The sequence below is a fragment of the Pteropus alecto genome, unplaced genomic scaffold, assembly GCF_000325575.1.
Source record: "Pteropus alecto unplaced genomic scaffold, ASM32557v1 scaffold314, whole genome shotgun sequence".
Classification (NCBI taxonomy): Eukaryota; Metazoa; Chordata; class Mammalia; order Chiroptera; family Pteropodidae; genus Pteropus; species Pteropus alecto.
This window is the reverse complement of record NW_006435849.1, coordinates 100,357-120,961: the sequence shown is the minus strand read 5'-3', so window position 1 is coordinate 120,961 and position 20,605 is coordinate 100,357. Positions and strand designations below refer to the sequence as shown.

The 20,605-nt window shown below is 50.6% G+C and overlaps 1 protein-coding gene, 1 non-coding gene and 1 pseudogene across 3 annotated transcripts in view; 2 read left to right on the top strand and 1 right to left on the bottom strand.

Moving 5' to 3' along the window:
• Positions 1-3,035: 3,035 nt before the first annotated feature.
• LOC112479618 lies at positions 3,036-3,138 on the top strand. Its single transcript, XR_003046242.1, has one exon. It is a non-coding gene; the product is annotated as a U6 spliceosomal RNA (small nuclear RNA).
• A 2,761-nt stretch (positions 3,139-5,899) lies between these two features.
• LOC102890565 lies at positions 5,900-6,413 on the bottom strand (annotated as a pseudogene).
• Positions 6,414-8,940: 2,527 nt separating this feature from the next.
• The window catches only part of PAK4 (p21 (RAC1) activated kinase 4), a 42,516-nt gene continuing 30,851 nt past the window's right edge, over positions 8,941-20,605 (top strand). For both annotated transcript variants that reach the window (XM_025046646.1, XM_006911691.3), the window contains exon 1: positions 8,941-9,120. The gene's annotated coding sequence lies outside the window, so the exon portion shown is untranslated. The remainder of the gene's footprint in view (positions 9,121-20,605) is intronic.

Below are 20,605 nucleotides of genomic sequence, written 5' to 3'. Positions count from 1 at the left end.
TTCCGGCTCTTAGCATTCCACAGTTCTCGATGATTCGTTGACTGATCATTGTCGGTCTATTCTGCTGGGTTGGGGGTCTCTGAGGGAGGAGACCAAAGCCATCTCGTTCATTCCTGGGTCTCCTGGACCCCTTCTCAGGCTGGGCTGGGGCCCTGGGCCCCCCCACTCCAGCCCTGTCCATTCTAGGCCATCACTATCTGGGGGTGGATCTGTCTCCACCGCTGGACTGTCAACCCAGGAAGGCGGTGTCCAGGGCTCGCTCCAGCGCAGCCCAGCCCAGCACAAGAGAGATGCTTAGTAAATATTTGTTGCCTTAATGAAGGCTGCCACATGCCAGGCTCCGGGCAGTGCCACGGACAGTGATGAATCAGCTCCAGTCAGGCTACGGTTACCCAACACAGGTGACATACAATGGGGGAATGCCACGGAGGGGTGCACCAGGCCCGTGAAGTCACCAGCTGGGGAGTCATTCATTGCACGGTGTGGCCAGACTGAGCAGGTGCCGTGTGGGCCTGGCACATTCTGTCCAGCAGGGCGAGGCCCCGAGCGTGTCCGGGTGGTGGGGTCCACAGAAAGCAGAGGCCTGGCATTGGAGCAAGACCGAAACTGGGTCCAGATCTCAGCTCTGCCACTTCCTGTGGGACGCGGAGTCACCAGCCCTCTCTGAACCTCTTTCTCTATCTGTAATTAATGGTTATACTTCATGGAGTCACCTTGGGATTAAATGAGGTTGAAAGCCTTGGTGTCGCCCTCGACTGCGCTCCCCACGTTCAGTCGGCCTCGACTCCTCTCCCCAACAGAGTAGATTCTGTTGGCTCCGTCTCCGGAATCGATCTAGAATTCGTCCCCTATTCACAGCTGCAAAGCCCTTGCCCTGGTGCCTGGTGCTGTCCACCTGATCTCTCGCCTGCCGCCGGGTCTCCCCCTGCTCCCGTGCCTGCCCCCACAGTCCGCTCCCCACACGCAGTCAAAGGGACCTGTGGGCACCTGTGTCACATCACGGCCTTCCTTTGCCTGAGCCCTCCCGTGAGGGGAGGACTAGAGTCCTCCCTGCGGCCCACCCCACGCCACCTGTGCCTGAGACCTCCTTGCCTTCACCTCGCTCTAGCCACCCTTGCCCATTTCGCTCCAGCCTCGCTGGCCGCAGATCTATCAGGTTAACTTCCCAGGTCTGCACTGGCTGCTCCCTGGGCCTGGGACACCGCTCCCGGCTACTCACATGGTTCCCTCCCCGCCTCCCTCAGGCCGCTGCTCAAATCTCACCTTTCCAGTGAGACTTCCCTGGCCACCTGTTTAAAACAGCATCCCTCCTGCACCCACGCCCACCTCCCATCCCCTTTCCCGGCTTCATCTTATTTCAGGCCATTTAGATTTCGTGACCTACTAAGTAGATACAGGTTTAGTTATTTATTCTTTATTTCCTCCAACAGAATGTAAGCTCCTGGGGTGCAGGGGTTTCTGCTGGTTCTGTCCACTCTCGCGGCCCCAGTACCCAATATGTAGTAGTTGCTCAGTAGACATTGGCCGAATGAAGGAAGAAAGGAGAAATGCAGGTAAAATATTTAACACAGCACCTGGTGCCGAGGAGCATGTAATGAGTAGAAGGGATGACGACAATTTAGGTGACTCAGATAAAGGCCCAACCCTTGGGGCTCCCACTGCCGGTGTGCAAGAGATAGGCACGTATGGCTGGTTGTGACACCTGTGATATGCGACATGCACAGCAAGTGACAGGTTGCAGGACCGAAGACCCCGAGGCTTCTGGGAGGCTTTCGGAGGCTATGCAGATGCCTACCGGACAGGATGGGGGCAAGTGCTCCCCTGAGGGGCAGCAGGGCCCCAGGCGGAGCACGCGGGGTGTCTGGGGGTCAGTGCAGAGACAAGAAGGGGGAAGCTGCGGGTCTCTGGTTTTGTCCATTAACGATGTCCATTTACTAAAGTCCTTCATTGCTCAGGTCAGCCAGGAATGGTTTCTGCTGATTGTGACTAAGAATCATGAAAGACCTATGCACTTACTGTGATGCAAGTGCTGAAATACCGTGGTGGCCCAGGTGACGTTTGTCCCCTCAGGAAGCTTAAATGACCTCGGGGGAGGTCGAGAAGAAACACTGAGAACATACGTGTTATCGCTTGATAACTCCAAGTGGTGATCGGCACCGTGAAGAAAATACATCGGACTTAGGGTAGGAGAGTAAGGTTGTTTTAGATACGGTCGGTATCCAGAGAAGGCCTCTCTGAGGTGACATTTGCATCAGAAGTTAGGGAGTTGGTCAAAGCAAAGACCTGGAAGAGTGATCCAAGCAGAGGGACCAGCAGGTGCAAAGGCCCTGAGGTAGGACTGAGCCTGTGTGTTTGAGAAACAGCCATGAGGCCAGGGTGGTTGGTATGGAGTGAGTAGAATTGCCAGGTGAAATATGGGATGCCCAGTTAAGTTTGAATTTCAGATAAACAATAAATACATTTTTAGTATAAGTACGTTCTCAGTATTGCATGGGATATACTTATACTAAAAAAATGATTTAGGGTTTGTCTGAAATTCAATTTTCATTGACCCTCTTGTATTTTTATTGGCTAAGTTTTTATTGCAACCCTAGGAGTGGGCCAGGGAGAAAGCAGAGAACAGAGGACATGAAGAAGGCAGAATGTTCCTCTCTGGATCTCGCACACGTGTTCGTGTGCTCTTTGAGTTTTGCGGGAGCCTCTGTTATATGGGGTCCCTCCTTCCTGGGCAGCGACACCTCCTCCCAGCCCCTTCCACCCTTCCAAGACCTCCCTCAGGATTTTTGCTGCTTCTTTTCAGCAAATGTAATAAATAATAATGTCTTTATTTTTCTTCAGGGCAGAAACTAAGACACTCATGGTTAAATAAACAAATGCAAACCATGCAATCAATCATCAATCAATCGATCAATCAATCAATCAAGTAGAACTGGAGATTTCCCAGCTGTCCCATTCCCAACAGCTTCTAACTTTGAACATTTTAATAGTTTTCCTCATAAACTTTTATTCTTAAAAAAATGTAGATACTACCTTGCTCGCTTTGGCAGCCCATGTACTAAAATGGGGGTGATACAGAGAAGATTAGCGTGGCTCCTGCATGAAGGTGATACACAAATTCGTGACGTATTCCATATTTTCCATTCGGCGATATGTACAAATATCGAATCATTATGTTGTACACCTGAAACTAATATAATGTTATATGTCAATTGTATGTCAATTTAAAAAAAAAGGAAAGAAAATAGTGTCATAGGATATAGGCGAGTTCGTTACCTTGATTCTCTCTCCCACTTAAATTAACGTGGGCGTAATATCATCTCTATTCTGTTTTTTCCCCTCATTTTTTAAAATAAACTTTATTTTTTAAAATAAACAGTTTTGGATTTACAGAAAAATTTCAAAGGTGGTACAGAGTTCCCCAAAACTCCACACCCAGTTTTCCCCATTATTAAAGTCTTAACCATAGTATAAATACATTTGTTACAATTGAAGAACCACTATTGGTACATTATTATGAACTGAAGTCCATACTTTATTCTACTGCATTTTAAAAACGTTTAACTATAACTTCATTAAGATATAATTTAGTACAATTAACTTCACCCTTTGAAAATGTACAATTTGAGAAGTTTTGACAGATGTGTATTCCTATGAAACCATCACCACAATCAAGATTCAGAATATCGCCGTCACCTCCAATTTCCCTCCTGCCCCCTTGCAGTTAATCCTCCCTCTGCCCCTCAGCCTCAGGTAATAACCAATCTGCTTTCTGTCACTATAGATTTACCTTTTCCAGAATGCTGTGAGTGGAATCGGATCATATGCAGCCCTTTGAGATCGGCTACTACATTTGTAATTCATCCATGTGTCCTGCTTATCAATAGTTCCTTTCTTTTTATTGCTGCTTAGCGTTCCAGGGAATGGATCTGCTGCAGTGTATTTATCTGTTTACCAGCTGATGGACCTTTGGGGTTGTTTCCAGTTTGGGGCAATTATGAAAACAAGTGATGTGAACATTCCTGTACGAGTCATCGTGTGCACATAGGTTTTTGCTTCTCTTCAGTAAATACCTAGGAGTGGGATTGCTGGGTCCTGTGCCTTCCACATTCCTTTTTGGCTGCATGGATGTGTTCCATGACACGTTTGCAGCCCTGCTCACTGCCTTAGTTTATGTCACATTATTTATTCACTTATGTGTTTATTAACTATCTCTTGGAGCATTCGTTCTCTGTGAAAGAAGAGAAATGGCAAGGAGCCTAGACCCTGAAGCCAGGCTGCCTGTGGGGCTTTGGAAAAGTTACTTAACCCCTCTATGCTTCAGTCTGCACATATGTAGAATGGGGATAATAATAGTGCACAGGGTTGTTGTGGGATTAAATGAGGTAGTATGCGTACATAAACTTAGCACAGGGCCTGCTGTATAGAAAACACTTATACTAATGCTATATAGAATATAATGTCACATAGAAAATAAATGTTTGCAGTTATCGTTATTCACGGTGCTTGACATATAGATGGCACTCAATGAATATATTTACTAAACAAATTTGAGCAGTCTTTAAAAGCATTAGCTTTGAAGTCAGACTTCCTGGTTAAAATTCCAGCAAAGCCACTCAGAACTGGTGGGACTTTGCTCCACTTCCCGCCCTACTCGCATGCCTCAGTTTTCTCATCTGTTCAATGGGGCTAAGGATCCCATCTTATAGATAAGTGATGAGGATTAGATAAGGTCATTCATGTAAAGTGTTTAGAGAGGGTCCGGCTTAGGGAGCAGTGAAAAAATATGGGAGCAACCTAAATGTGCCAGCATAGGGGCATTGGTAAGTACCATAGGGTATGCCGACGATAAAAACACGATGGCCATTTAAAAAATGCATACTAAAATAACACTAATGATGAACAGCTGCACACTTACACCCTTGTCTATATCTTTCTCTTCCTTTAAGAACAGTTCCTAGAAGTAGATTTGCTGTATCAAAAAGTGGACAGCATCGATAAGTCTTTTGATGGATATTGCCAAAAGCCTGTCTGCCCAGATCACAGCCTACAAATGGGCTATGAGAGTGGCTGTTATCTTGTGTTTTCATCAGCACTGATTAAAATATTTAAACCATGTTTTTCTAAGGGACGAAAAAGGAAAGATCTGTTTAATAGTGTTAAAGAACAAAATTCAACCGAGTGAATTTGAGGATCTGATTGGCTTTGTTAAGCAATTCATGAATTGGGCAGCATCCCATCTAGCAACTAGCAGACTGCTGGATGAGTTGTAGAAAATGGAAGAAGTCTATGCAGAAAGAGGGAGGGACTAAGAAATTAAAAGAGTGGATTATTTTAGGCAAGGACACAGTCCCTTAGGGGAAGGCAGGGGGGTCTTATCAAGCAAATTATCTCACTCGCGTAGATCAGGAAATTCCAGACTGATTGGTTTAAAATTCCACTCCTGGGAGAGGCTGAAACTGTAATTAGGTTAGTTATTCAGTTTTAGTTTGGTGACTTGGCTTAGCAAAATTGATTCCATTTCGGCTCTTTCTTTCTTTTTCTTTTTTTAAACAAAAGCAATTTCATTAATTTCTCGTTTGCCAACTCCAATTTTTCTTATCCGTTGTTTGTATTTTTAGTTTTGTTCATGTCCTTTGCCTATTTTTCTATTGTATGTTCACCTTTTATATTAATTTGTAAATGCTCTTTACATATGACTGACAGGAAGTTTGCTTGCCACCCATGTACTGCCACTTCTCTTTTTTTTATTTTAAAACTCCGATAAGTTTAATGGTGGTATAGTATATTTCCATATCAGTTGGTACAACTTATATCAAGTTTTATACTTATTCATTTTTGCAAAGACATCATGTACTCAAAGACAGAAATCCAATAACTGGGAAATCATAAAACTTATGATCTATACTTTCAGATTTGTTCGATCGTGATACTTCTGATAAAGATCTTCAGCATACCAGTTACGCCTCTTCCAGACAGACGTTGTCATTTTATCTAAGTGTTTACTCTGGGTTTTATTGCAGAACACAAATTCTCTCAAGCATCTTTTCCTTGCAGTTGACTTTTTCCGTGATTTTCTCTTATAACTGGACTTCCTCCTTAGCCAAAGGCCAGAATGAAGTCAAAGAAACCTGTAGACAGCGGCTTTCAGTCTTTCTCTTGCATTTGATGAACTGAAGTATGTTGCGGTTCTGACTGGTAGCTTGAGGACTTTCGGAAGCAAGGGGCCACTCTTTTGAGGATTCTGCTGCAATATGACCACGTGTCAGGTTTCTGGCAAATGTGATAAGTCTGGGAGCAGAGGAAACAACTGAAGTCTGAATATGACTAAAACGTCAGGTGGACAGTAAAGAATTAAGACAGGCATTCTTGGCACAGCTTTGATAGGCTGAAGATGCCTGATATTCAGGGGCCATAAGACTCCATTATCTGAGCCTGTTGGAAACATGGCATAGATAGACTTGCTCCAAGCAGGATTACCACAAACCTTCAATTCCTACAAAATGCAATATCTGATGCTGCTCTCAGGGCACTAGCAAAAGCAGGGGTGGCCATCTTGCCACTCCGCCCTACAGCAACCTGCCACTTATCTTTTCCCTTGACGTACTAAACTGCATCATTTTTAGGAGGTCAAAGCCTCCTCACCCTCTTTGCCCATTTCTGTCCTTTGGGGTCACCACTTCACCTCTTCACCACTACCTCCAGGCAGCCCTCCAATAGGAGGCTCTTTGAAGGCTGATTTTCTTCTCCCAGGGCCCAGAAGTAGGAGGGCCTGATCCTCCATCCTGAGGAAGGCCTTGGGGCCGATCTTTCACCAGGCTTGTTCCAGGTGTCTGATCTCTGAGATCCTCAATTAAATTACAAAGGCGCTTCCTTTAACATGGGTTTTACGGTCTAATCCTCTACAATTTGTGCAGGGCAGTGAAGAGGCAAAGCCACACCTGGCCCTCCTCCCATCACTGTGACCATCATCTCAGTTTCTAGCCTTGCTTAAAAAAATCAAGACTCTGTAAGGCATAAAAATTTCAAAATAGCGCAAAATCAAGAATGTTTAATGCTGGCGTGGATACTTTAAGAGCATGTTTTCTCTGAATGTTAGTAGGAGCGTGAATTGGATCCCTGTAGCTTAATTTGGCAATGTGCGTCCCTGGCCGGGGGGAGGCAGCAGAGGGCAGTTAGCGAGTGCCTGGGAGTCAAAGTTGGGGCTGAGCCCTGGCTCTGTCCTATTAGCGTGTGCGACTTTGACCAAGTGAAGTTACTTCTCTACGCCTTAGCTTCCTCCTCTGCAAAACAGGGATAATCATAGCTCCTGTTGTTAAAATTACATGGCTTAGCACCATACATGGTGCATAGAAATGCTGGGAACATGAGAACTGTTACTATTATTAAGTCATAAAGATGTACACTTCTTTCGTCCCAGCAGTTCTATTAGTGGTAATCTATTCAAATTAGCGATGGGCACAGATATTTAGTTGCTTGGATTTTTTTTTTTTGAGGGGGAGATTATTTATAATAGAAAAGTATTTATCACAGCTTAGATGTTCAATAAGGAAGAGTGCTTAAACAAATTAGAGTTGATTGATAGAATGGCATCTTACGCAGCCATGAATTCTAATGGTCTCGAAGAATACTTAATGACATGGAAAGATACTGGTGATACTTATAATCTTGTTTTAAAAATTTACAAAATTCTTTGTAAATGTGTTTCCGATTTAGTTTTTTAAAAATAGGTAAATTTACAGAAAAAAATGACTCATCATGCAATCATTCATTCATTGCTTCTGCAGACATTAATTGAATGTCTACTACATGCTAGACGCTGTGCTGGGGCACAGGAGATGCCATAAACATGTAAGAGTATCTTCGAGGAGGTGGAATTGTGACTCATTCAGCCATTCATTCAAAAAATGTTTATTAAGCATCTACATGCCAATAGTGCCAGGGCACTGGGCATGCACAGTGAACAAAACAAAAATCATGCTCTCATGGAGCTAAGATTCCAACGTGAGAGACAACCAAAAAACAATAACTACAAATAGCTAATTATTTAGTATGTTAGAAAGTGATTTGAGCAACAGAAAATAAGAAAAAAACGTGAGGAGTTTAGTAGCATGTGAGAGGGATGTTTACTGCTTTGGTTAGGGTGGGCAGGAACAGTCCCACTGATAAGGCGTCATTTGAGTAAAATTCTAAAGGAGAGGAGGGAGGGAGCCATAAGGATCCCCGGAGGAAGAGTCTATTCCAGAGGGAACAGTCAATGCAAAGACCTTGAAGCAGGGGAGCACCTGATATTTTTCTGGAAGAACAAAGTGACTGGAGCCCACTGAGTGAAATCATAGAAGAGGTCGTTGGAATTTAGTTTATGGGGTTTGGTGTGTGTTTTTTTGTTTGTTTTTCGTATTTTCATATATATCTATTTTACGAATTAATTGCTTTTTAAAAAACTTATTAAAAAGATTTAGGTCAAATAGTGTCTTGGTTCCTTAGTTCCAGGTTAAGTTCTCAGACTCATACTGACAGACCATCCTCCAAAACTCATTTACTTCCTGTGATGACAAATCACCATTCTGAGCCTCAGTTTATCTGTAAAATGGGTATCAATAATACAATCGGGTTGCAGTGAGTAAGCACTTGGACAGGTGTCTAGCACATAGTAAGTACTTAAGAACTGTTTCTAGCCCTTATTGCGCGTTACTGACGGATACCCCTAACTCCTTTCGAGGAAGGTGGGAAAGACTTGCAAGAGAAAAGTTATTTCCCCTTTAAGAATCTGAATGGGCTGGGAGCCAGCCTCCCTGCACCTTTTCCAAATTTCCCAATCCCAGCTTGGCATTTTCCGCCCGACGATCTCCGATTGGACGATCTGCACCAATCAGAGGCTGGAGCGGGCGCTGCCCGGCGCCCAACTCCGCCCCTGAGAGGGCCCTGCCCCCTGCCCTGTCAGCCCCGTTGCTATGGGGACTGGTGGGCGGCGAAGGGGGAAAGCCCCGGATGTTCGTTGGGGATTCAACATGGCGATGGCAGCGGCCGCGGTGGTGGAGGCGCAAGAGAGTTGAGGGCAACGCGAGCGTGCGGAGTTTCGGGCCAAGCAGCTAGACCGTGAGCGACTGCGGCGCCAAGCCGGTAGGATAAGCGGTCTGGCCAGGGGATTGAGATGAGCCGGGCGATGGCGGTGGGATAGCGTTTACGCAAGTAGGGGGCGGGGCCGCTGGGTCAAAGTTCACTCGTGGAGGGAAGGGTCGTGTGGGGGGGGGTCGGGGTCAACGCTGAGGGAGAGAGAAGTGTGTTGGAGATCAAAGGTCAAACTCGCAAAGGGGGCGTGACCAAGGGGAGCGCAAAGTTCGAAATGTGAAGTCGCGGCGCGCTCGAGGGGTTGGGGCGAGTGTCAAAAAAGGGGGATCAAAATTAATTTGAGGGGAAGATGCACCTCCGATGGTCAGAGGTCGCAACCATGAAGGTGAGGGTTGGAGGGTTAAGGCAGCAGCTAGCGATCCAGATGAATGAGATTTAGGTTGGGGGGCAGCTTTTATGGGATCAAAGGTGGGACGTGACCAAAGGCGGGGGAAAAGATCAGAATCTGAAGGCCAGACAGATATTCCCAAGGGTTAAAAGTTAAAACCCAAGTGGGACATATTGCTGGGGAAGAGGGGCAGGATATCCAAGAGAGAGGGCAAAGGTTCTTTCTGGTGGGGGAGAGGGGAGCCCCTGCCCCACAAATAATGAAAATAATAGCAAGCAGTCATAAAGCACACAATATGGGTCAAGCCCTGTTTTAAACACTTTACATATATTTAATACTGACTGCAGCCTTATGGGGTTGGTGCCATGACTAAGAGGCTCAACGACTTGCCCAGGATCACCTGATGGAGAAGTTGTACAGCTGAGATTTGAACTCTGGAGTTCTGGGCTGAGAGTTCTGTGCTCTACTGCCTCTCAAATAATCATAGTCTTAGCCGATATTTTATGAGGCCTAACAATGCTCTGTGCCTTGTGTGCCTGGTCTTAGTATACCACAATTTTGTGAAGTGGGTACTAGATAGACCCACTTGACAGACAAAAAAAAAGTGAAGCTCAGAGAACTTCTGCTAAGTGACAGGAGGCAGATTCCAAGCTGGGTCTGAATTCTAGAGCTCCTGACCCTGGTGGCTGCCCTGCAGATTGCCGAAGGTTTGTTCCTGGAAGCAGGGGGCTGGGCAAGGCTGGGACACTCCCCGAGCAAGAAAGGATTGTCTTTTTGGCCTCAGTGAAGGGTGTGATCTGGGAGGAGAGGTTCCCATGGATGATGGGATGGGGTATTTGTGTGTGGCCCAGAGTCCAAGTGAGTCTGATGGGCTTCTGGCTGAGGAGGGTGTGTTTGGGTGGTGCCTTGTACAAAGTTGGGTGTTCTCTGTAGTTAAAACCCCAAGCTCTCATCACTGTCCTTAATCCTCATTTCCTACTGCTCTTGCCACCCCTCGCCTCAGTCTAAGCCTCTTTGCTTTTTTTTGTTCAACTCTGTAGACTTCTGCCTCCCTCCAGGTCTTAGACCTTCCTGTTCCCCGTGCCTAGACTCATTTCCCCAGCCTGCGCCTTCTCATCCATGTCACTCACCGCCCGAGCAGGAGCAGCCAGCCCTCCCTGCCCTCACACACTCTTGCCCTCACAATTGTTTTCTCCCCGGCCCTTCCCTGTCCTTGCATTGTTGTCTGTCTCCCGCAGGAATTTCTCCATGTCATTTCTTCCCCGAATCCCTACCTGAAGTGCTGACCGGCCTGCCGAGGGCTGGTGGGGGTTGAACACTGGGCACCTCGCTGAGTGTCGGGACTGCAGCAGTGGACAAGACACACGGGACCCCTGGCCTCTGAGGGCTCTCAGTGTCCCTTGGTGGGAGCAGACCGGACCCAGACCCCTAGATGGTGATACATGGCGACGTGTCTCCCAGTGGTGACGTAGCCTGCAAGGACACGTTCAGGGAACCAGGAGAGTGCCCAGACTCTGGGCCCCAACCTAGGCTGGGGACTGTGTCCCTGGGCAAGTCTCCTGGGCAAGCTCTGAAGAATGAGTAGGAGGCATGGGAACAGGCGAACCAGGCAGAAGGAAAGGCTCTGTGTGTGGGTTGGAGGTCAGGGGACGGGTGCAGGGTTGGGGGCTTGTAGGCCACATGTAGCCTGTGCGAGACCCTTAGGGCGCCCCGCCTGGGTGGGGCAGTGGAGCAGGGGCAGATGAGTACCTGTCCCTTGTCTGGGAGTGTGAAGCAGTTCAGAGAGTGGATGCTGGGGAATGGGCGCCTGATTCACACCCCCCCACTTCATCACTCTCGGGCTGTGTGGCTGTGGGCAGGTTGCTTAACTTTTCTGGGCCTCAGTTTCCTCTTCTGCAAAATGAGTGTAATATTAGTGGCTACCTCTAGAATTGCTGTGAGGATACACTGTAAAGAGCTTGGCCCAAGGCCTGGAGCCCAGTGGTGCTGTGTATGCTTGATGCTGCTGCTGCTGCTCCTGCTGTCTGGGGAGGGCCTCAGATGGTGGAGGGACCTCTCTCCGCCTACCTCTTGGCTTTCTGTGGCGACTGCCCCACCCCCTGGCTCTGGCAGTGTCACTGAGTAGGCGCATCCGCCAGGCGGCCTTGTGAGGCCAGCCCAGCCTCAGGCCCTGTGGTGCCAGCTCATTGAGCATCTCAGGGCTCAGCATAGAGAAGGAGGGATGGGTCTTTGGCATAGAACACCCTGTCACTTACCAGCCATGGGACCTTGGGCAAGAGATTTCTTGCCAATTTTGTTCTTTATGATACATTTTAGACTAGAGAAAAAAGTAGAGCTTTCAATATAACAAAACACCCACACCTCCAGGGTCTGGCCAGGGGCAGAACATGTGGTAGATTCAGTTAAAGGCCCCGCTCCTGTGCCCAGCCTTCCACACCCTCCCTGCCAGCGGTGGCCTCTGTACTGGATTTGGTGTCATGCGTCCCTCTGCAGGCTTTCACACTTTTGCTGTCCTCGATTATTCACACTTTTGCAGTCACCTGGAGAGCTCCCCCAGACAGAGTCGCCCAGGCCCGCCACGGAGTGTCCCACTCCGATTCACTTGGTCTGGGGTGGGGCCAGCAGCAGCACGAGGTTCCCGTGGCCAGCCAGGGTTGACCACTACTGTTTTACAGCGTTACAGGGCATATAAATGGGATCACGGTAAATCACCTGCTTCTCCTGTCCAGCATTAGGGTTTAGACATTTCTCCGGCCGGATGTGTGTCAGCCTAGGGCAGGTCATTCGTTTTCCCGGCTGTCGAGTGTTTCTCTGTGATTGTGCCACACAGGAGTTATCCGTTTACCTTTTGGTGGCCGTTTAGGTGTTTCCCTTTGGGACTGTAACAATCAGCACTGCAGTGAACTTTCTAGAAGGTGTTTCCTTGTCTACTATAGCCAGTCTCTCAGGCAGATGTCTCGCCGACCTGTCCTAAACGCTTATACCCCGAGCTTCCCAATAGGGCTTGAGGGTTGCGTTCACACGTGTCCTGCTGTGGGCAGGTTTATGGCCCTTGTGAAACAATTTACTCAGCCATGAGGTGGTGGGTTTTTAAACCTCCCTAGGCTGTGGGGCCAGTTGGGACAATGGTTCATGTGATGGGCTTAGCCGGGGCCTGACACTCACCAAGCTCTGGAGGGCTTCGACCTTTTCCCCCTAGGGCAGGATCCCCAACCTTTTTGGCACCAAGGACTGGAGCTCCTATGAGAATCTAATGCCCGATGATCTGAGGTGGAGCTGAGGCGGTGATGCTGGTGCTGGGGAGCGGCTGCAAATACAAATGAGACCTCATTTGCTTACCTCTGCTCACCTCCTGCTGTGTGGCCCAGTGGTTGGGGCCCCTTCCCTGTCCTAGGGCATTCGGGACACTGACTGCAACTTGGAGCTACCTCTCCTTGGGGGCTTCTCCCAGGCTGACAGTTGAGAAGGGACCTATACTGACTTGAACCTCCTCAGGGAGTAGCAGGAAGGAAGGAGCTGAAGCTTGGACAGGGACGGGCAAGCCTTGTTACACTCTGTGTGTCTGACCATTGTCCCAGTGGTGAGCAGCACAGCCCACAGTGGTCAGGGCTGGGATGGGGGAGGCATAGGGACTGGGTGAATCCAGAGTAGGCGCCTGATGCAGTTTGGGGGAGTAAGCGAGGGCTTTCTGATCGACAAGAGTGAGCCAGGCCTAGAAAGGAAACAAAGTAGGACAGGTAGTGGGTACAGAAAGTGCAAAGGCCCTGAGGTCTGAATAGGTTTGGGATGTTCAAGTATCATCAAGAAGGCCATGGCGGCAGAGTAGGCAATGAGGTTCAGGAGGTTCAGGAGGTGGGGAGACATGGCGGATAGAGCAGGGGCTTTCGGGCCGAGGGAAGGAGTGGGTTCCACTTTGTGTGGCACGGGGAGTCTGGGCTTTAAGCAGTGTGTGGTTTCCTTTTATACAGATGAGTCAGGCTGCCAAGTGGAGAACAGGTCGTCGGGGGCAGTGGCAGGGAGAGCCGAGGAGGCTGCTGATAGTCCAGTAGGAGAGCAGGGTGGGTAGGACGAGGGTGGCAGTGATGGAGGGAGGTCCTGTGTACTGGCCAAGATTACATGTACCGTACCCACATTAACCCATTTGATCTTCGCAACGACCTACAAGATAAGTACTGTTACCCTTCCCATTTTAGAGATGAGGAAACCGAGACCCAGAGAGGTACATGACTTACCTAAGGTAACACAGCAGGCAGGTGGCAGAGGCAGGTATTGAACTCCACAGCTCTGGGCTCCAGAGTCCCTGCTTGTCGCGGTTGTCCTCCGTGATTCGGAAGTGGTTTTGATAAGACAAGGCCACTTCCTGTCCAGCCGGTTCTTACGCAGGCTGCTCTTTAGGTGGAAGCTCCTTTGGGGCCTGCTCAACCCAGATAGTTTCTGGGCACTAGGTTTCTACCTACCTGAAGGCCCCCCACAACCCCCTTCCCTTTTTTTGTCCACCGCCTCACCCTTCCTTGTCCTGCTGGCTCACAGTGAGCCAGACTTCCTGGCCAGACACCGCTCGGGGTGTCCCCAGCAGCTGTTTCTCCCATCACCCGAGCCGGACGGCCACAGATGCTGCCAGCAGGAAGCAGTCTTCTTCCAAGTCACACAGCCCAGGAAATGGGACCCTTCCCGCCCCAGCCACCCAGCCAGGGCCAGGGCTTTTTGGCTTATTGTCTGCCAGCTGCTTTGGCCCACAGGAAGATTGGGGGCGGGGGGGAGTCGAGGTGGGCCAGAAAGGGAGCTTTCCTGAGTCCCAGGGGAGCCAGCCGTGATGGGTTTGACAGAAGCCACCACTCATTGCAGCCTGTCTGGTGAGGCCCTCTGGCCCTGCCCTGCCCTTCCCCAGGGTGCCAGGCGATCTGCTGCTGACCTCAGGGGCAGCTTCCCGGTCGGGGCCACACAGGCCATACATGTTCCTCAGCCTGGACCCCCACTCCCAGCTGGGGGCCCATTGTCACCTTTTAAATGGGCCATTGGGAGGATGGGAGGAGATCAGGCTGTAAAATGCTTAGCACACTGCCTGGCACACAGTGAGGTTCTGGTAAGTGTCTCCCTTTGGACTGCAGCCTCCTCGCCTGCTCTGAGCCTCTAGTGATACTGACCCCAGCTCCTGGCATCCTGGCGCCAGATGCGTGCTTGATGGCCGTTATCACGGCGGCACTGCCCGCAGAGCCTGAGGAGGAAGTGTTATTAACCTCATTTCTCTTTTCCTGCGTTTTAATTTTAAGAAGGCACATTTTTGCTCCTTGTGCATGTATTACTTGTTCTCCCAAATAATCACCGCAACACTGCACACAGCGCAGAAGGGTTTACAGTGACAAGGACATCTCTTTCCCGCTCTGGCTGGCAGGCCCTTCCCGGAGACAGCCATTGTTTCCAGTTTCTCCTTTTTCTTATGACGTTTGTTCCTGCTCATGTTCCCCCCCTTTGTTTTTACTTAAAGGGAGCTGACTTCCCATGTTTGTATTCTGTCTTTCCCCCTTGCATTTTTCACTCTCAAGTTCTGTGTCAGGACACAGAGAGCTTCCTTGCGCTCACTGTGGCCGTGTCCCACGGCATGCACATGTCCCTGCAGATGGCTGTTCGGGCCCTTCCGTTCTTTCTCTCCTCAAGATAGGGCTAAAGGTGCCTGTGAATGCAGCTCTGGGTTCACCTGTGGAGGTGGGCTGGAGGTCTGAGACGTGTGCCCTGGTCACCGTGCCGATGCCGTTCCAGCCGGCCCAAGAACACCTACCCGTTTACGCCCTGTCCCCCAGTGTCCGATGGCACCAAGGTTTCCTCACATGCTGGCCGTGTGGACAGGGCGTTTATCTGATGCTTTGACCTTCGCCTATGAGATAGGTACCAAATTGTCCTCACCGTGGCTCTGATTTTAGTACGAGTTAAGTGGAGTTTCTTTGTGTTTGTTGAAAGCCATCTGGGCTTCTTTTTCTGGGAGCTGTCTATTTGTGATATTTTTACTTTTCCTGAGAAGGGGAAACTGAGGCACAGGCTAGCGACCCCCAGCAAGTAAGCGACAGATTCAGTCTGGCTCCAGTCTGGAGCTCTTCACCGTGTCTGACACAGTGAAAGTCGAGGGCACAGATTCTGGAGCCAGCTTTGCCACTGCTAGCTGTGTGATCGCGGACAAGTCACTTCATCTCTCTGTCTTTGTCTTCATCTGTAACATGGGGATGTTAATCATACTTCCTCATAGAGTTGTCTTGTGGTTATAAATGCAAATTGCATAGCAAGTGCTCAAAGACTGTTAGCTGCTAGTATTAGTACTCGTAGTATTACTTCGTATTATTAGTATTAATGGCCACTGTTTTGAGTACTTTTTGTGAAGTAATTTATTGGATCTCCCAGCACCCCCATGATGTAGTCGTTACTATTATTCCCTTATCATGCAAGAGGAAATTGAGAACCTGGGAGATTTGCCTGGGGTCACAGAGCCGGCAGGGTTGGGATTTGGCCTCAGGATGCTGGCCGCTGAGTCTGACTGCAACCTCTATGGCTGGCCACCTCCGCCACCCCCTTAACTAAGCCCAAGGGATTAGGAGGCTCTCCCTCCCTGCCCCCTCCATTGTGTCCTCATTCCAGGCAGGCAGCTGCTGAGCTTTGGAGGGGACCGCCTTGACAGGTGGGAGCACTAGGCAGGCTTCCCGGCCTTCCCCCAGTGCCTCAGCCTGGAAACTCCTGATAAAGCGGCCTTGTGCTGTGGTTTCGGCTGGCTCCCCGGTCTGGTTTCAGCCACTCCCACACCACGGGAAGTGGCCGCTGGCCTGGGCCTTCTCCTTCTCTCCCCTCTGCTGTCAGTGCGGAGAGTAGGAAGAAAGTAGGACAGTGTGGGAGGGCGAGACTCTTCTGTGCATCACCCCACAGGTGAGGACCCCTTCTCTCCCGAGAGGCCCCGCCTCTGCTGCCCAGAGGGGCCTCCGCAGCCCTGTCCTCCCCTCCCCGACACTTCCACAGCAGCCTGGCCCCAGGCTATTTCGCTTCGATATGCCATATATATATATATATGGAGAAGTGCCTGAGTGCACATGTCAGTTTCACAGATAATGATAAGGTGACAGACACTTCACCACATCAAGGTGAAGACAGAGAGCTCAGCATCCTGGAAGCCCCCTGTCACCCTCTTGATCACAACCCCAGTAGTGATCACTTCTCTGACCTTGGGGGTCCCCGTGTCCCTGCTTTTCCAGGTAGTGTTGAGCAGAAGTGCATCCCTGAATTATTGAAGGCCACCCTGCCGGCTTTCGAGCTTCACATACGTGGGATCCTCCGCATGTCGTTCGTGTCTGCCTCCCTTCGTCCAGTGTCTGTGAGGTGTGTCCACACGGCCACGTGTTAGCAGTTCGCTCACCTCGTTGCTGTGTGCTGTTCTGTGGGTGAACAACCCCTGACCCAGTTCTCGCCCCTGCCGCGCAGGCGCAGACGTCCTGTTCGAGCGAGCCTGCTGGGGCGCGAGTGCACGCCTTTCTCCAGGGCACGTGTGCAGGATGCGTTGCTCGGGTCAGAGCGTGACAGGTGTCGTCGCCTTGTCCCCCGGTGTCCGAACAGTGGACAGTGCCACGCAGCTTTCCAGAGAGGTCGTGCCTGTGTGTACGCCCAGCAGCTGCTCCACTTCCTCACCAACGCTCAGTCTGTCCAACTTTTTAATTGACCTTGGAGCATTTTACATTCTGTTCTTCTGCAAAAGTAACATGTGCTTGTTATCGCCAAGATAGGTCCCTCGTGTTAGTTTCTCCTCCCTGTGTCCCTGTCCGTGCCAGGCCAGCTCTTCCCCAAGGAGTAAGTCAAGTGCTTATTCGATGAGCCTTGTGCTGGGGCCACAGGATCCAGAGGTGAACACAACAGGCTCCCTCACTGAGTTCAGTCTAGCCGGGGACACGGACCTTGATCAAAGAGTAACACAGAAACAGGTAAAATAAGTCCCCTTCTTCCCCCAGCGCATTAACAGGCACCCCATCCATCCTCTTGACTGGGCCAAGGACTTGGTGTCGTCCTGAGCTCTCGTCCTCTTCCTCCACACGCATGTGGCCGGGAAAGCCTGTTGCTCTGACTTCAGAGTAGAAGCTGGTGCCTTTCACTCTTCATCATCACCCCCAGTGGAAGCCACCCTCATCTCCAGCCCGGACCAGTGCAGCGGACGGCTCACTCTCCCCAGCCCCCCGCACGAAGCCAGAGGGAGCCTGGGTCAGATCACATCCCTTCCTTGCTGGGGACCCTTCCACGGCTTCATCTCTCTCCCCGGAAAAGCCTCCAAGGCCCCACAAGATCCCGGCGCAGCTTCCCTGCTCACCTCCGTTCCTCTCCTGCCCTACTATTCCTAGAACATTCCAGGCTGGCTCCTGCCTCATGCCGCTCCCTCTGTGACCTGTCCCTCTCTCTCCCCACACCTTCCCCTGCTTGATTTTCTTTGTAGCGTGCATCATTGCTACTTATGTTACATTATGTTTTATGGGTCCCCGTAACTTAGCTTTAAGTGGGGGCAGCTTATCGTGTCCCTTTGCTGTGTCCTCAGAGCATGATGTGTAGTAGCCGCTGAGCAAAGACTGGCGGACTGAATGCGAATGAATGAATGAATGAATGAATGAATGAGCGAGTGAGTCACAACGAAAGTCACAATGAGCAGTGAGTGTCGTTGCCGTAATGTGGGATGCGGGTTCCGCCCTGGGTGAGGAGTACAGGGCAGGCTTCCTGGGAAGCAGATGGCACTCGCAGGGTGAGCAGGGGTTAGCCGGGGAGGAGCAGACCGGAGGGGGCCGAGGGAGCTGCCTATGCGGAGGTCCAGGCGGGAGTGAGCAGCGGGGCTGGCGGAGCCGAAGGCCAGCATTAGTGTCAGTTCTCCAGGGGTCTGTGTTCGAATCTGGACAGTCAGCTGGGCCTCTCCATGGCTAGTATCTCTGTCTGGGTGTCCTGGGAGAAGGCGTGAAATGACCTTGGGCCTGGGGCGTCCTCATTTCTTAAGCTGATTCATGGGGAAAACTAGTTGAGGGTTGGTGCGTGCCAGGCCCGGCGCCCTGCACAGGGTTCCCGTGCCCCTGCAGTGCTTCCTGCAATCCCAGGACCATCCAGCCCGGGACACAGAGGAGGAGGGTGAGGATGACACCAGTGGCGCGTGCTCGGCCCGTCCTTCAAGCCGGTGCCGAGCAGATGTTGTGGCATCTCTTCCCGGTGCTAATTTGCATTCCCCTGGCGGCCAGTCAGGTGGAGCAGCTTTCCGCACGTTCCCCGAGCATCTGGAGCTCCTCTCCCGTGAAGTGCCCACTCACGTCACATGCCAGTTTTTCCCCGGGCTTTCTGCATGTTTATTTTTTATTTCAAGTAAAATCCTAGATTCTGGAGGAGAACCTTTGTTTCTAAGATATTACATTATCTTCTCCCAGTCTGCAGCTTGCCTTTTCATGTTTTTAAATTTTCTTTTGATGAACAGAAGTGCTTAATTTTAATGTATTCAAATTTGTCATTCATTTCCTTTATAATTTTATGGTTCTTTTCACATTCAGTCTATTCATTCTGGAATTAGAGAGTGTGTGTGTGTGTGTGTGTGCGCGCGTGGGTGTGTGCGTGTGTGCGCGCGCGTGTGTGTGTATGCGTGCGTGTGCGTGTGTGTGTGGTAGGCATCCAGTTTCACATATTCTACCTGGATCCCCATGCATTAGGAACAGGCTGGCTTTTCTCCACTCCCGTCTGATCATCAGTCACGTCTCCGTGTAAGGGGGTCTGCTTCGCGGAGAGCTCCTCCTTTCTCTTGCTGTTTGTCTTTTCCTGCAGCAACACCACACTGTTGTAATTTCTGTAGTTACAGTAAGTCTCGGTCGTGGGGGAACGAGCCCTCCCATTCGTTCTTCTTCCAGCGTCTTGGCCATTCTTGGCTTTTTATAATTGTGTTTAAATATTAGGCAAGCATCTGTCACATAACATTGAGTCTTCTAGTCCATGAACGCTGTCTCTCCATTTATTTATGTCTTTTCTGATGTCTCTCAGAAAAGTGTCATAGTTTTCCAGCCCACCTCTTGTTGGGTTTATTCCGAGTACTTTGTGACGTGGCCGGGGTCGGGGTGGAGCCCATGCCCTCTTCTCCCGCAAGGCACCTTGCTCCTGAGGTCAGGCCTTGCTGGGTGAGGTTCCCACAGCCGCGGCAGGGCCTACCTCCCCCACCCACTGCTTCCTCCCTGGCACCACCCCTGGGCCCTGGCAGAGGGCGGGCAGGGCGCCCACAGAGGAGGTTGTAATTTTCCTGAACAATTTCAAGGACTAATTAAAGGTTTTCCTTGACTAATCAGCTTACAGTTTAATTATCGGGGAATAGGCTCAGGGATGCGGGAAGCAGCTCTGGCGGGTCTTCTCACAGCCTGGCTGGCAGGAGCCAGGGCCCAGCCCTACTCTGTGGGGAGTAGGACTGGGGATACCCCGGCACCCTGCAGTGGGCCAGCTGGGCTTCTCCATGCCTGCGAGAGACGGAGGGCAGCAGGTACCATTGAGGTTAGAATGGGTCCCTTCTTGTTTAGAATCCTCCTGTGGCTTCTGCTGCCCAGGGAGGAGGCCTGGACCTAGTCCTCCTCTGGTCCACAAGGCCTTGCCCCCTTCCGCTTGCTGGCTGCACTTGAGCCTGGCTGGCCTTCGTTTAGCGCTTTCACTTCATTTATTCTTTGGGCCTCGGCCTGACGGTCACCACCTCTGGCAAGCCTTCTCAGGCTGCCCTGTAAGCCGTAGTCGGTCCAGAGGTGCTAAGCCCTGCCCGCCCCTTGCTGCCTGTCAGGGTCGCTCATTCCACGCCCCCCCCCCACCAAGTGCTTCATGAAGGGGGTGGGCCCGCATTCAAGGCACGGGGACCCAAGAGGAGAAGCATTTCAGGCCTGGCACTTCCAGGTGGGGGCTGGGAGTGGGAGTTCAGGCTGAGAGGACACGCAGGGGCTGGGGCCTTCTCAAGGGAGGGGGCTAGCTGAGGATGGGCCCCTGGGACTTTGCGAATGGGGAGGGGACCAGGAGATGGCTGTGCCAGGCCTGGCTTCATGCCTTGCATTCCTTAGCAGGCTCCAGACTTCTGGTGTCCCAGGGTGGGGGAGGGTGGGCAGGCAGAAAGGGTCCTCCTAGACACCGACCCTGCTCCCCCCC